The sequence below is a fragment of the Protopterus annectens genome, chromosome 2.part0 (genome assembly GCF_019279795.1).
Source record: "Protopterus annectens isolate FY-2018-M chromosome 2.part0, PAN1.0, whole genome shotgun sequence".
NCBI lineage: Eukaryota > Metazoa > Chordata > Ceratodontiformes > Protopteridae > Protopterus > Protopterus annectens.
This window is the reverse complement of record NC_056728.1, coordinates 1,757,451,636-1,757,465,448: the sequence shown is the minus strand read 5'-3', so window position 1 is coordinate 1,757,465,448 and position 13,813 is coordinate 1,757,451,636. Positions and strand designations below refer to the sequence as shown.

The window sequence follows — 13,813 nt, the reverse complement described above, 5'->3', positions numbered from 1 at the left end:
TACTAAATAGAAAAGTAAATGTGAACATATAAAATATTGTTTTTGAAAAACTGAAAGGCACAGAAAAGCATGTCTGAAGTATGGCATTGTAATTTTGCAACATGACCAGCAGATGGCAGCTACTATACAGTTTGATATGAAAGACTTCTGACAAACTGATGTACTTGTATTGCTAGAAAAAAAAACTATATTGTAATATATTCATTACTTAAACATACGATTAGGCTGCTAAATTACCCTGACCAGAGTCCTTTATAGTTGCTGCCATCCTGAAGTGTCCAGAAAGTGTTGTTTTAGATCCATTTCTTCTTCCCTAGGCTCTAATTCATGATATTAGCGTTCCCAGAAATGCACTGCTTCTTCTACTTCTGTTGCGACCTCCAACCTTGTGATGTCATCAGCTGATGTTCCTGTTGCATTCTGGGTAATGGAATGTTGAAACGGCCCTGGGAGATTAGAGAACCCTCGTGGAGCTCTAAATAAGGCCTCAACAGGCCACAGGAAGCCTCATGCACTGATAGAAACAGGCCAACATATTACTGAAAAGCTAGAAAGGAAAATAAAAACAAAACAAAAAAAATGCCAGGACATCCAGATGATGGTAAAAATAAGCTGGGAAAATGACAGGGTAAGTTAGAATCAGTTAACAGTGTTAGAAAGCCAGCAGAGATAGTTTTTTGTAGGTGTATTCATCTTGGTTATGCTATTTGTTAGTCTTAACAGTAATTCATAGCTTTTAAACATATACTGTATTATCTTGATTATATTATTTTACTAACTTTAACAGTATAGCTAGTTAAGCCGGTAGTTCCTTGAAAGCTTGCATAAATACTTTTTTTTTTGCTTCATCTGCAGAGTATATTAGGAACTTCTGATCCCCAGAGCAGAAGGAGAGGATGGCTGGGTATTTCATCTGGAAGCGTAATTTTTTTTTTTTGATTAACAAAGCACAAAAAGGAGCTAGAGCTTGTCTTTGAGCCTTAATGGGTTGGGGTAAATCCAGCGTAATTGAAGTGTATTAGCCCACCGACGAGTTCACGCAGGAATGGACGTGTCCGCCATGATTGATATGACAATGTAGCATGATTGACACAACGTGCTGTTTACTTCACTATAGATTGTCACTAACAATACACTCAGTTAAAAGCACTCCCTATCCATTGACACACAGTCCTATTAAACTAAAGACTACCTAAAGGTGTTTTCATAAAGCAATGTCCTTTCTATTCAAATATATGAGATGTAGATGAAGGTGTTGCGTCTACTAATTATCCCGATTAAGTGCAGTTAACACATCCATTAACAACATAAGTTTCTCTTAACACTTCACAAACAATGGCAGCGAATTGTTCGTTGCTGGTAAACTGCTATATAAAGGGTGCCGGCGTAATTGAAGTGTATTAACCCACCAGATGCGCAGTAGCAAGCCCCTCCCAAACCCCGCCTACATCCATATTGCTTAGTACGCCCACGGCTTCTAACATGCAAATTGCCGCATCCATGCCGCAATGACAGAATTAGCTTTTTGCTATTTGCGATTTGCTTTACTTGCTGGAATGTATTGCTCATGATAAAATTAGTTTACTAATACACGGCTCCGATCATGTAGATTGACGCCCTCAAACCAAGAATTTACAAAGGCAAACAACAAACTATTTTGCAAAAAAAAAGCTACTACTACTACTACTGCGATTTAAATTTTCAAACACAACAAAGCACTAACCAAAAAACAACGCGGATGCAATTGCGTTCAAAGCAGACATACATCTTTATTTAAAAATCTACTGCTACTGCGATTTAACACAGCAAAGCACTAACCAAAAAACAACACGGATGCAATTGCGTTCAAAGCAGACATACATCAGGTTTCAACAAAATACTACTGCGATTTGAATTTTACACGGCTCCCCATGGCTCTGATTTAAACATCAGGTTTCAACAAAATACTACTGGGATTTGAATTTTACACATCTCCGATTTATTTTGCAAGCAACTCTACTACTACTACTACTATTAAGGACAGCAAAGCACTCAAGCGAGTCAGTTTTCCTTGTCAGACCCTTCATCAACATCGACTGCTTCAGCGTCCTGGTACTCTTTCAGATGACAAAAAAAATTTTTAAACAAACTGTCAAAGTCGTGTCCGTACTTACATCTCCACATATACTCATCTAAGTAACTGGGCACCATGTCTGCCCTTGTCCCGTTCATTGTCTTAAATTGCTTCTTGCACTTTGCCCACATAGCTTCCATGGAGTTGGTATGTGCACCTATTTGGGGATCCACAAAATTTCGACTGTGATTTGCGGTGTGGTGGGTGTAATTGAAGTGTATTAACACACCGACGTGTTCGCGCAGGAATAGGCATGTCTGCCATGATTGACATGACAATGTAGTGTGACTGACACAATGCACTGTTTACTTCACTATAGATTGTCGCTAGCAATACACTCAGTTAAAAGCACTTCCTATCCATTGACACACAGTTCTATTAAACTAAAGACTACCTAAAGGTGTTTTCATAAAGCAATGTCCTTTCTATTCAAATATATGAGATGTAGATCAAGGTGTTGCATCTACTAATTATCCCGATTAAGTGCAGTTAACACATCCATTAACAACATAAGTTTCTCTTAACACTTCACAAACAATGGCAGCGAAATGTTTGTTGCTGGTAAACTGCTATATAAAGGGTGCCTACTGTCCCTGCAGTTCTGTTTCTTTCTGCTGATTGTTTCATGATGTCTACATTCAACAAGAAGCACATCGCTGAAATAACTTCTTCTCTAATGGCAGTCATAGCCTTCCTGCAGTCATTTGGGATAATGCCCGAGGAAAAGAAATGCTTGATATGTGGGAGCAGGGCTACACTTGCACCTCACAAGTCCACCTACCTGTGGAAATGCCGTGCAAAGGCATGCAGAAGAAAGAGTGGGCTGCTCACTGGTACCTATTTTAGCAAAAGTAGACTGCCTCTACAATGTCTGGTAAAGTTCTTTACTGCTGGCTGCGCAAGTTCCCTGCAGTCATGGCTGCGGACCACCTTGGTGTTTCTGCAAGATCAGTGGTGGACTGGTATCAGTTTTGCAGAGACATCTGCACTTGAAGACTACTACAGGATCCCATGCTACTTGGTGGTCCAGGAACTGTAGTGCAAATAGATGAAAGACTTCTTCTTCGTGCCAAGTACAATCGGGGCCGAAACCTGGCTAAGCAGGACCGTTGGGTTTTCGGTATGTATGACTGCGATCGGAAGACTGGGTTTCTCACATTTGTAGAGAAACATGATGCAGCTACTTTGCTGCCACTCATCAGGAAACATGTGTTGCCAGGAACCACAATAATTTCCAACCAGTGGACAGCCTACCATGGGATTGGCCAAATACCAGGGATGCAGTACCAACACCACACCGTAAATCGCAGCCAAAATTTTGTGGATCCCCAAACAGGTGCACATACCAACTCTGTGGAAGCTATGTGGGCAAAGTGCAAGAAGCAATTTAAGACAATGAACGGGACAAGGGCAGACATGGTGCCCAGTTACTTAGATGAGTATATGTGGAGATGTAAGTACGGACACGACTTTGACAGTTTGTTTAAAAATTTTTTTGTCATCTGAAAGAGTACCAGGACGCTGAAGCAGTCGATGTTGATGAAGGGTCTGACAAGGAAAACTGACTCACTTGAGTGCTTTGCTGTCCTTAATAGTAGTAGTAGTAGTAGTAGAGTTGCTTGCAAAATAAATCGGAGATGTGTAAAATTCAAATCACAGTAATATTTTGTTGAAACCTGATGTTTAAATCGGAGCCGTGGGGAGCCGTGTAAAATTCTAATCGCAGTAGTATTTTGTTGAAACCTGATGTATGTCTGCTTTGAACGCAATTGCATCCACGTTGTTTTTTGGTTAGTGCTTTGCTGTGTTACATCGCAGTAGTAGTAGTAGTAGCAGTAGATTTTTAAATAAAGATGTATGTCTGCTTTGAACGCAATTGCATTCACTTTGTTTTTTGGTTAGTGCTTTGCTGTGTTTGAAAATTTAAATCGCAGTAGAAGTAGTAGTAGTAGCTTTTTTTTGCAAAATAGTTTGTTGTTTGCCTTTGTAAATTCTTGGTTTGAGGGCGTCAATCTACATGATCGGAGCCGTGTATTAGTAAACTAATTTTACCATGAGCAATACATTCCAGCAAGTAAAGCAAATCGCAAATAGCAAAAAGCTAATTCTGTCATTGCGGCATGGGCGCGGTAATCTGCATGTTAGAGGCCGTGGGCGTACTAAGCAATATGGTCATAGGCAGGGTTTGGGAAGGGCTTGCTACTGTGCATCTGGTGGGTTAATACACTTCAATTATGCTGTAAATCCTGTGCTATTGTAATCCTGTGACCTCTCCATGAAATGTTACTTTTCTTTTTTGCAGCCATGAGGAGTGTGGTAACATGTGCAGCATTTAGTAGCTTTGCATAAATCTGCCTAGGAACACCCTCATCTTGTGATCTTCATAATGTTCTATGAGCTCTTTCAATAATAATTTCTTTAGCTAAGATTTTATTTTCAATAATGTGTTCAAAAATCTCAGTCAGTATGACTGGTAGTTGTACTTGGTCAAACTTTTGAGGAATGCCACGTATTAGAATGTTGTTTCTCCTACTGCTTGCTTCTAAGTCTATTATTTTTTGTTGTAAGTCACTAATACTTTTGTCATTTGTATTTACCTTGGTTTGTAAATCTTGTATTTACTTTGAATTCTCCTCAATTTTCTTGTCAATAAGATTAATTCTGGATGTAGTTTGGTCTAGATTAGAACCAAATGAATTTAATTTGTCTGAGAATAATTTGAAATCTTCATGCAAGGGCTGTAATGCTGTTTTAAGGTCATCTAGTGAGAGAACAGAGTCACCTTTAGATTTAGCAGCTCCTTTATTTGAATCCTGTGTTGATTTATTTATTATCTGCCTCTTAGCTGTTACATCCTTTTCAGGTGACATTAGAGAAGAGAGTTTGGTTTTAGAAGTTATAATATCCATGGATTCTTGTTGGTTAGCCACCACTGGGTGAATTAAAGTGTAGGTTTAGACCAGAAGGGAGTGACTTAAAGAATTCTCCTTTAACTTTTCTTGTTTAGAACTCAGAACTCAGTCCTTCAGAGAAAAGGATGCTACCATGCGGCTGCAGCCTTCAGCCAGTCACTAGAGGTAAGCCCTTGCAGAAAAAAATGATATAATTTTACTTTTAGGACCAAAATATTGCTATAGGTGTTTTCCATGAAGTGCAGTTTAGAAGAAATACTCCTTTCCTGTTCAATTCGGTGCCAGATGCAAGTTTTTTTTGAGCGGATAGATTTGGTTGATACAGGAGCAGCAGAAAGTGTGCGTTCAGTGCTTGGCAGCCATCTTGAACTCAAGAAACCCTTTTATTTCTTATTTCACTTAAATGTTCACTGATTCTATGTCTGAAAGGTCTGGATGTTTGTCCAAAATAAAATTAAGAACAAAAACAAGTGGCCAAATAAAAAAATCCAATCACTGCTGCAATTTCCAAAACATCTTATTTCATAAATTTTGGATGTGTTACAGCTAGTAAATTCCTTAGTATGAGATACATGTGTGCAAGCACTACAATATCCACAAGAAAAGTACAGTTGTGTACCTACCATAAATGTAGATGTTCGAGTGTATTCACTGTTGCAGTCATTACACTTGGGTTTCCCTGCTGGCAGGCGACCCGTATTCGGCCCAAGCCCCAAAGTCCTGGTACGGTGTTGGTTGCTGTCACCTCTTCTCTGACGTCAGTGTGCCAGGGGTATAAAAGTTGCAACCGATGCCATTTTCTTCAGTTTTTCTTGCCCCAGATGTCAGGTGCCCCCAGATATGAAGGCTGTAAAGATAAAAATATGTCAAACAACCATGCATATATCACTAAAACATTTTCTTCCTCTAAAAGCAAATACACCACATAGGTTGTATAGAGTTGAGAAGTACAGAATAGTCCCAGCAAAGAGGGGGTGGTGGGTGGGTAACCAGGACTGCAACAGTGAATACACTCGAACATCTACATTTATGGTAGGTACACAACTGTACTATGTTCATCGTGTTTCACTGTTGCAGTCATTACACTTGGGTAGAATCCCAAAGCTGGGGTTGGGTGGCTGGGCCTAGATTGGATTTGGCAAGGCTAACAAGCCCTGCAGAACTGCAGTGGTAAAGCCTGCTCTGGATCTGGAGTACAGAGGAAGGTGGTAGTGCTTGGTAAAAGTGTGCATTGAGCTCCAGGTTGCAGCTTCTAAAATGAATTTGGTTGGTACCCCTCTGAGGAAAGCTGCTGAAGTGGCTGCTGCTCTGGTAGAATGAGGCCCAATGCCCTTAGGCACAGATTTGCCATGTTGTGCATAACAGAAGTGAATGCAGTGTCCTATCCATTTGGAGATTGTCTGCTTTGTAACAGGTTTTCCTTGTGATCCTGTAGCATATGCTACAAACAGTTGCTCAGTTTTTCTGAAAGCTTTTGTTTTGTCTAAGTAAAATCATAGCTGCCTGTGTATATCCAAAGAGTGCAGAAGTCTTTTCCCTTTATTCTGGGGATTTGGGTAGAAAGTAGGCAAATGAATAGTTTGGTTTAAGGCCACATTGGAGACCACTTTTGGCATGAATGTTGGGTTCGTCCTTAGAGAAACCCTGTCCTGGTGAAAAGTGAGGAAAGGTTCCACAGCCATCAGTGCCTGTAACTCTGAAACTCTTCTTGCTGAGGTTATTGCTAGGAGCAGAGCAGTTTTCCATGACAAGAATTTTATATCAGCTGTGCTGACTGGTGCAAAAGGAGCAGTGTTAGTTTTTCTAAAACAAAATTGAGGTCCCAAGTAGGTACTGGTGCTCTCCTAGGGGGTCTTATATTCTTTGCCCCTCTGAGGTACTGTCGTAGTAGAGGTTGTGAAAATATAGGAGGATCCATATTGTAATGAGCTGAAATGGCAGAGGCATGGATTTTAATAGAAGAAAAAGATAGGCCTTTGTCCAACATCTCAGTGAGGTATTGTAAAATCTGAGGTATATTAGGGACCAGAGGGTTGAGCCCTTGCGCCTGGTTCCAAGCACAGAATCTATTCCATTTTCCCGCATAAGATTTTCTAGTGCGGGGTCTCCTGGCTTCCAAAATTACATCCATAACAGCTTTAGAGAGAGAGAGGTGCAGTCTGAGTGGCTACATTATCTGCCATGCTGCCAGGTTTATGGTTCTGAGTTGACTGTGCAGAATCTGGTTGTTTTGCTGTGTCAGAAGATGAGGGATTTGAGGTAGAGGCCAAGGTGGGGCTTAGGACAAAATTTTTAGGATTGGATACCAGTACTGGCGTGGCCAGTCTGGGGCAATCAAGATCATTTTTGGTCTCTCTTGTCTGACGTTTAGAAGCACCTTGGTGAGAAGAGGCATCGGAGGAAAGGCATAGACTGTCAGGTTTTTCCAGTTGAAAGATAGAGCATCCACTTTCCATGCCAGAGAGTGATAAGTCCTTGTGTAAAATCTCCGTAATTGGTAATTGTGAGGGGAGGCAAAAAGATCTATGTCTGAGCGTCCCCATTCTCTTGTTATCATGTTGTACACTTGTAGATTTAGCTTCCATTCGTGAGGATCCATGAGATTTCTGCTTAGTTCATCTGCCAGTGTGTGTTTTTTGTTCCTGGCAGGAATTGTGCTTGCAGATGTACCTGGTAGGCCAGTGCTGTGTTTCACAAAGTCATGGCTTGTCTGCATAGGAGGTAGGAATGTGTGCCCCCTTGCTTGTTTATGTGCCACATAACTGTGGTATTGTCCATCTTTATTAGTAATTGTCCTGGATGTATTAGGTCCTTGAAGGCTGTCAGGGCATTTTGTATAGCTAGCATCTCTTTTTGATTGATGTGAAGATGCATTTGTTCCTTGGACCACATGCCCTGAATACATTTTCCTGCCATATGTGGGCCCCAGGCATAATCCGATGCATCTGTTACTGTCTGCCTGGCTGTGGGTAAGGTGAAAGGCTGTCCCTTGTTGTGGTGACAGGCCTGGGACCACCATCGAAACTCCTGTTGTAGGCAGGGAATCAAAGTTATGATTGTCTCTAGGCTGTGACAATGCTGAGTCCAACCACTTTTTAGATACCATTGTAGTTTCCTCATATACAGTTTGGCATATGGAATTAGTAGAATGCAAGATGCCATGAAACCCAGGTCCTGCAGAATTTTTCTTGCAGGGAGCTGGGTCTTTGTTGCCAACATTTGAAAGTAATGAGTCAGTTGCCTTTGTTTGTCTGGCGTGAGATAAGCCATCTGGGTAGTTGTATTTAAGCTTGCACCCAGGAATATTATCTCTTGAGAGGGCACTAGTTTTGATTTCTTTTCATTTACTGTGTACCTAAGGCAAACTAGTAGTCTTTTTACATACGCCAGGTGCTTTAGAAGAATGTCCTTGCTGTCTGCTTGAATAAGGCAGTCGTCCAAGTAGGGATATATTTGAATTCCTTTTTGTCTGCAAAATGCAATTACTGGTGCCAGACACTTTGTAAAGACCCTGGGCGCAGTAGATAAGCCAAAGGGCAGTGCAGAGAATTGATAATGCATTGAGCCTGCTATAAATCTGAGGTATTTTTTGCACGATTGTCTGATTGGGATGTGCAGGTATGCCTCCTTGAGATCCAAAGTAACTAGCCAAGCCTCTTTGCCCAGCATGGGCAAGAGTTGTTGTAGTGTTAACATTTTGAATTTTGGAACATCCAGGAAAGTATTTAAGATTGACAGGTCCAGTATTGGTCTCCATGCTTTGTCCTTTCGGGGTACGAGGAAAAGTCGTGAGTAAAATCCTTGGCCCTGTTCTTCTTGTGGAACGTTTTGAATAGCTCCCATATCCATAAGAGCAGCAGTCTGTTTTTGTGCCTCTGCCCATTGGTTTTGTGGCAGGTTTGGCATACCTTTTGGTTTTGGAAGTGTGTGGAACTGGAACATGTACCCTTGAGAAACTATATTCAACACCCACTGGTCTTGGGTGATCATGTGCCAATTTTTTGAGAAAAGTGCTAGCTTTCTCCCTAGGGGTGCTGTCAACTGGTAAGAGCTTGGCATTTGCAGAGGGAAGTCATTGTGACTGTCTCCTATAAGGTTGTGATTTGTCTTCTCCTCCTTTGGGGGCAGAAGTACCCCATTGTTTAGGTCTGTAGGAGCCTTGAGGCTGAGATCTGCCTCTTGGGCGTCTGTACCTGCCTCTTTGTGGACTGTCTGACACTGGAAAGAACCAATTTTTTGAAGGCCAGTTCCTGCTAAATCTAGGTGGCTGAACCTGTAAGAAATATTTCACAGTTTGCATTGACTTTGCTTTATCCCCCATTTTCTTTAAAACCTCTTCTGCCTTAACACCAAACAAAGTATCATGCTGTAGTGGAGCATCCAATAATTTCATTTTAACATGGTCAGGTAAACTTTGTTCTTTCAACCAAGCATGTCTTCGTATAACTGAGCCTGTAACTGCGGCTCTACAAGAAGCCTCTAATGAATCAAAACCACATTGCAGAGTATGCTTTCCTACTTGTTCAATTGCATGCAATAAATCCTGCATTTCTTTACAGTCAGGACCTTCTATATTTGTAAACATTTTCTGCTTTAACAATGACATGAGATACTGCTGATATTTAAACATGTGAAACTGACAGTTTAAAGCTCTTACAGCTAAAGTAGCAGAAGTGTAAACTTTTCCCCCATCTGTCCAGAGCTCTGGAATCCCTATCTGAGGAGACAGGATTTTTGGCAGTGTAAGCTTTAACCCCTTTTGGGCCCTGAGAAATAGTTTCTGGGTCCACAGCAGGGTTTTTGTAAAGAAATTTATGAGAGTCAGGGACCCTGTAGTACCTGTCTGGCTTTACTGGTGCAGGGGGTAAAGAATCTGGAGACAGACTGGATTCAGAAAAAACATCATCAACAATTTCAAGCACAGGGGGGATAGCCAGGGGCCTGTGCTGAAGCAATAGGAGGAAATCTCTGATTCTTTTCTTGGATTCTGAGTAATCCTGGCTCTCCCAATGGAAATGCTCCCTCATGGTGTGCAAGGCTGAAGGAATGGACTCTTCAGCATCAGAATCCTCATAGGGAGGGAGAGAATAGCCCTGGTCAGAAGAAGTATCAGAAGAAATGGAAACCTGATCAGAGGAATCATAATCAGTGTCTTGCCTAGGCCTTTTGTCAGGAGGGGGATGGGAGCTCCTGATTAAAGTAATAAGGTCTTCGGCCATTTTAAGCATCTGTTTGTTAGGCCTGGATGACTGTTCTGGAGAATAATGCACCTGTTTCTTTGTCTTTAATGGTGTTTTTGACTTTGCCTTTGCTGCTGTAGTAGCTTTAATTCTAAGCTGTGAAGATCTGAAAACACCCTCAGAAGCCGGTGCCTGCTCAGCGGCTCCGGACCCATCTGAGGGTATATTTTCCATAGGCCCAATACCTTGAGTTTCCACAGGCCTCAGTGTATCCTTGTGGCTGTCTGTTACGGCCTGTGGCACTTAGGTAGTGGGTGCCAGGGGCTGCAAATGTGCCTCACTGAGAACCAGTGACTGGCCTAGAAAAGGCTTCGTCGTCGGTTTTGGATCTCGGATGCCTGTCCTTTTCTTTGTCTTTGTGTTTTTTATACATTCTGGTCGTCAGTTGTTCTGACGGCATTATGTAATTAAATCTTCGTCCAAAAAAATGTAATGCAAAATCAAACCGACATTTAATAGTGCGTTTATTAAATCTAGCACAAAACCGACAGCTAGTGACATCGTGGTCAGGGCCTAGGCAAGGGATACAGTAAGAGTGAAAATCCTTATGAGGTATTTGCTTCCCACAAGAAATACAATTATTAGCTTTTACTGACATCGGTCTGGAGCAAGAAAAAGTTTCCCCAATGGGGTACTTAGCTTTATTGAAGACTTCGGTTCTGAAATTCAATTTTGAAAATCTCAGGAGTCGGCCGACTGGCACTTGCGAATTGCTTATGCTTCGGGCACCGTGCGGCAAGAAAGACTGAAGAAAATGGCATCGGTTGCAACTTTTATACCCCTGGTGCACTGATGTCAGGGAAGAGGTGACAGCAACCGACGCCGGACCAGGACTTTGGAACTCAGGCCGACTATGGGTCACCTGCCAGCAGGATAACCCAAGTGTAATGACTGCAACAGTGAAATACGATGAACATCACATCCTGATAGTATATCTCCAAATAGGGTTCTTTGTTGGCTGATAGGTGGACTGTAATGTTTATAATGAGTTAAATAAGAGTTTATAGTTCTACCTCTACGATAGGAAAATAGACATCTGGGGTTGAGCAATTCACTCAGTTTGTCTTGAGCTAACAAAATATCCCAATGGTTATTTATAACGTTTTTAAATCTATTGGTATTGGCCCCAAAAGTAGTGACTAACCTAACTGGTTGTGGAATATGATTTTCAGTCCGAATAGTTCTGTCCTTGTATTGTAACAATTGGCACCTGTCTATTCAATCAACCTGATGTAATGTTCGAATGATAGGATCCTGATGATATCCTCTGGTAAGTAGCCTATGAGATAAATCATCTTGGCAGGCTTTAAGAGTTTGTTCGGAGGAACAAATATGTTTAATACGTAGATATTGAGACTTAGGAATATTGTTGATGATGTGGCGAGGATGATATCTGGAGGCATGTAATAAGGTGTTATATTCTGGAAATTTTCTGTATACTGTGATTCCAGTGTATGATCCTCCTGTCTCGTTATGATGACATCCAAAAATGTTATTTGTTGATATTTGATGTGCAATGTAAACTGAATACCCCACTTGTTGTCATTAAGGTATTGTATAAATTCATGCACATATTGCTGATCCCCCACCACACCATCCAACAATCATCTAAATATCATCTCCAAATATCAAGCTGGTCCAAAAATATATTATGATTGTCATCATATATTAACTGTTCCTCCAAAAAACCCATAAACAAGTCGGCATAAATGGGAGCAAAAGATGTTCCCATAGCCGTACCACAAACCTGCCAGTATGATTTCCCATGATTGAACCCAGGAGTGTATAGTTGTGATTTGTCAAGCCAGAACTGAATAGCCTGTAGACCTGCCCAGTGTAGTATACTAGTGTAGAGGGAGGTTACATCTAGTGTACATAGATACCAAGCTGATTCCAGTTGTGTGTCCTGAATAATATTAAGAAATTGTGTAGTGTCCTTCAACCTAGACCTAACCATAGGTAACAAAGGTTGCAAATATTCTGTAAGGAAGGCAGATAAAGGTTCAGTTAATGATCCCCTACCAGATACTATTGGCCATCCTGGAGGGTTAGTGGGATGTTTATGTATCTTTGGTAGTAGGTATAAATACTGGGGCACGGGATCTGAAACCTTCAGTTGCCTACAAACTTTCTGACTAATTATGCCTTCCTCTGTTGCTAGGTCTAGGAAGGAATCAATTTCTTTTTTGAAATTTGGAGTTGGATCAACTACCATACGTATATAGAATCGGGGATCAGACAGTTGTTTTTCAGCGTCCGCCTGGTACATGTTCCACTCCATAACCACAATGCCACCTCCCTTGTCTGCCAACAAAATAACTAGATCATGATTATTACTAAGGTCCTGTAATGCTTGTTGTTCTGCTTTAGACAAATTGTATCTAACCAACTGGTGTTCGTGAGAAAAGTGAAGTTCTTTTAACACACACTCCCTGAAAACTGCAACATGCTTATCCATGGGGGGGCTCAAAACTGGATTTTCCAAAATGGAAACCAGTAGATCCTTGAATATTTTGTGTATCTGAAAAAAATATTTTCAAATTAAGTAGACTACAAAAATCATTAAGTTAATTGACCACAGTATGTTCAGGTACCACAAAAGTCGGCTCAAAATTGAGACCCTTATTCAATAGTTTAATTTGTACATAATACAATTGGTATGATGAGATGTTATATACATCACTGAGATATGATCTTCTCCAACAGTTGTTGAATGCTGTGTGTTATTTCTATGTTTCCTCCCACCCTACATTTTTTATGCCTAAAGGGTCTACATGAGGTTTCCTTTTAGCCACTGGAGATTCTTGGGTAGAAAGGGAGTCTAGATCAGTGGCAAAGGACGAATCCTCCTCAGAAGTGCCACTATAAGTCTGTGCTGATTTTCTAAGTATTGATCTGGGTCTTTTCTTTTGATTGGTTGTTTTGAAACCAGAATCTGAAAATCGCACACTTTTTGAGTAACAAAGGGTTTCCCCTTTTCATAGTCTGTAATGTCTCTTTGGAATTTTTGGGTTTTCTTCTTAACTAGTTGTTCCTCCAATATAGATAGATCTTTAGCCAAGTTGCTTAAATAGCCACTAAAAAAGGTTTCTGTCTCATATTTTGGCTTGTTCACAACTAATAGTAACCTCCCCTATGCATTTAGCAATAATCCTTTCATAATATGCAATTAGGATATCTACAAAAATCATGGATGCTTTATGTTGTGCTAAGGCCCAATCCTGAGAAAGTTGGTCATCTGGTTTATATAACCGGTTTTGGAAAATCTAATTTTAAGCCCCCCCATGGATAAGCATGTTGCAGTTTTCAGGGAGTGTGTGTTAAAAGAACTTCACTTTTTATATGTTTAACTGAACATGTGTTGTCAAAAAATGTTTTTTACTTTCATGGGAAATCATACTGGCAGGTTCGTGGTATGGGTATGGGAGCATCTTTTGCTCCCATTTATGCCGACCTGTTTATGGGTTTTTCGGAGGAACAGCTAATATGTGATGACAATCACAATATATTTTTCGACCAGTTGATATTTGGAGATGATATTTGGACGA

The 13,813-nt window shown here is 40.8% G+C and overlaps 1 long non-coding RNA gene across 2 annotated transcripts in view; it reads left to right on the top strand.

The window, feature by feature from the left end:
* The first annotated feature begins 431 nt into the window (after nucleotides 1-431).
* LOC122793609 overlaps nucleotides 432-13,813 on the top strand; it is a 372,997-nt gene continuing 359,615 nt past the window's right edge. For both annotated transcript variants that reach the window (XR_006363494.1, XR_006363493.1), the window contains exons 1-2: nucleotides 432-628; nucleotides 5,121-5,190. This is a non-coding gene — a long non-coding RNA (uncharacterized LOC122793609). The remainder of the gene's footprint in view (nucleotides 629-5,120; nucleotides 5,191-13,813) is intronic.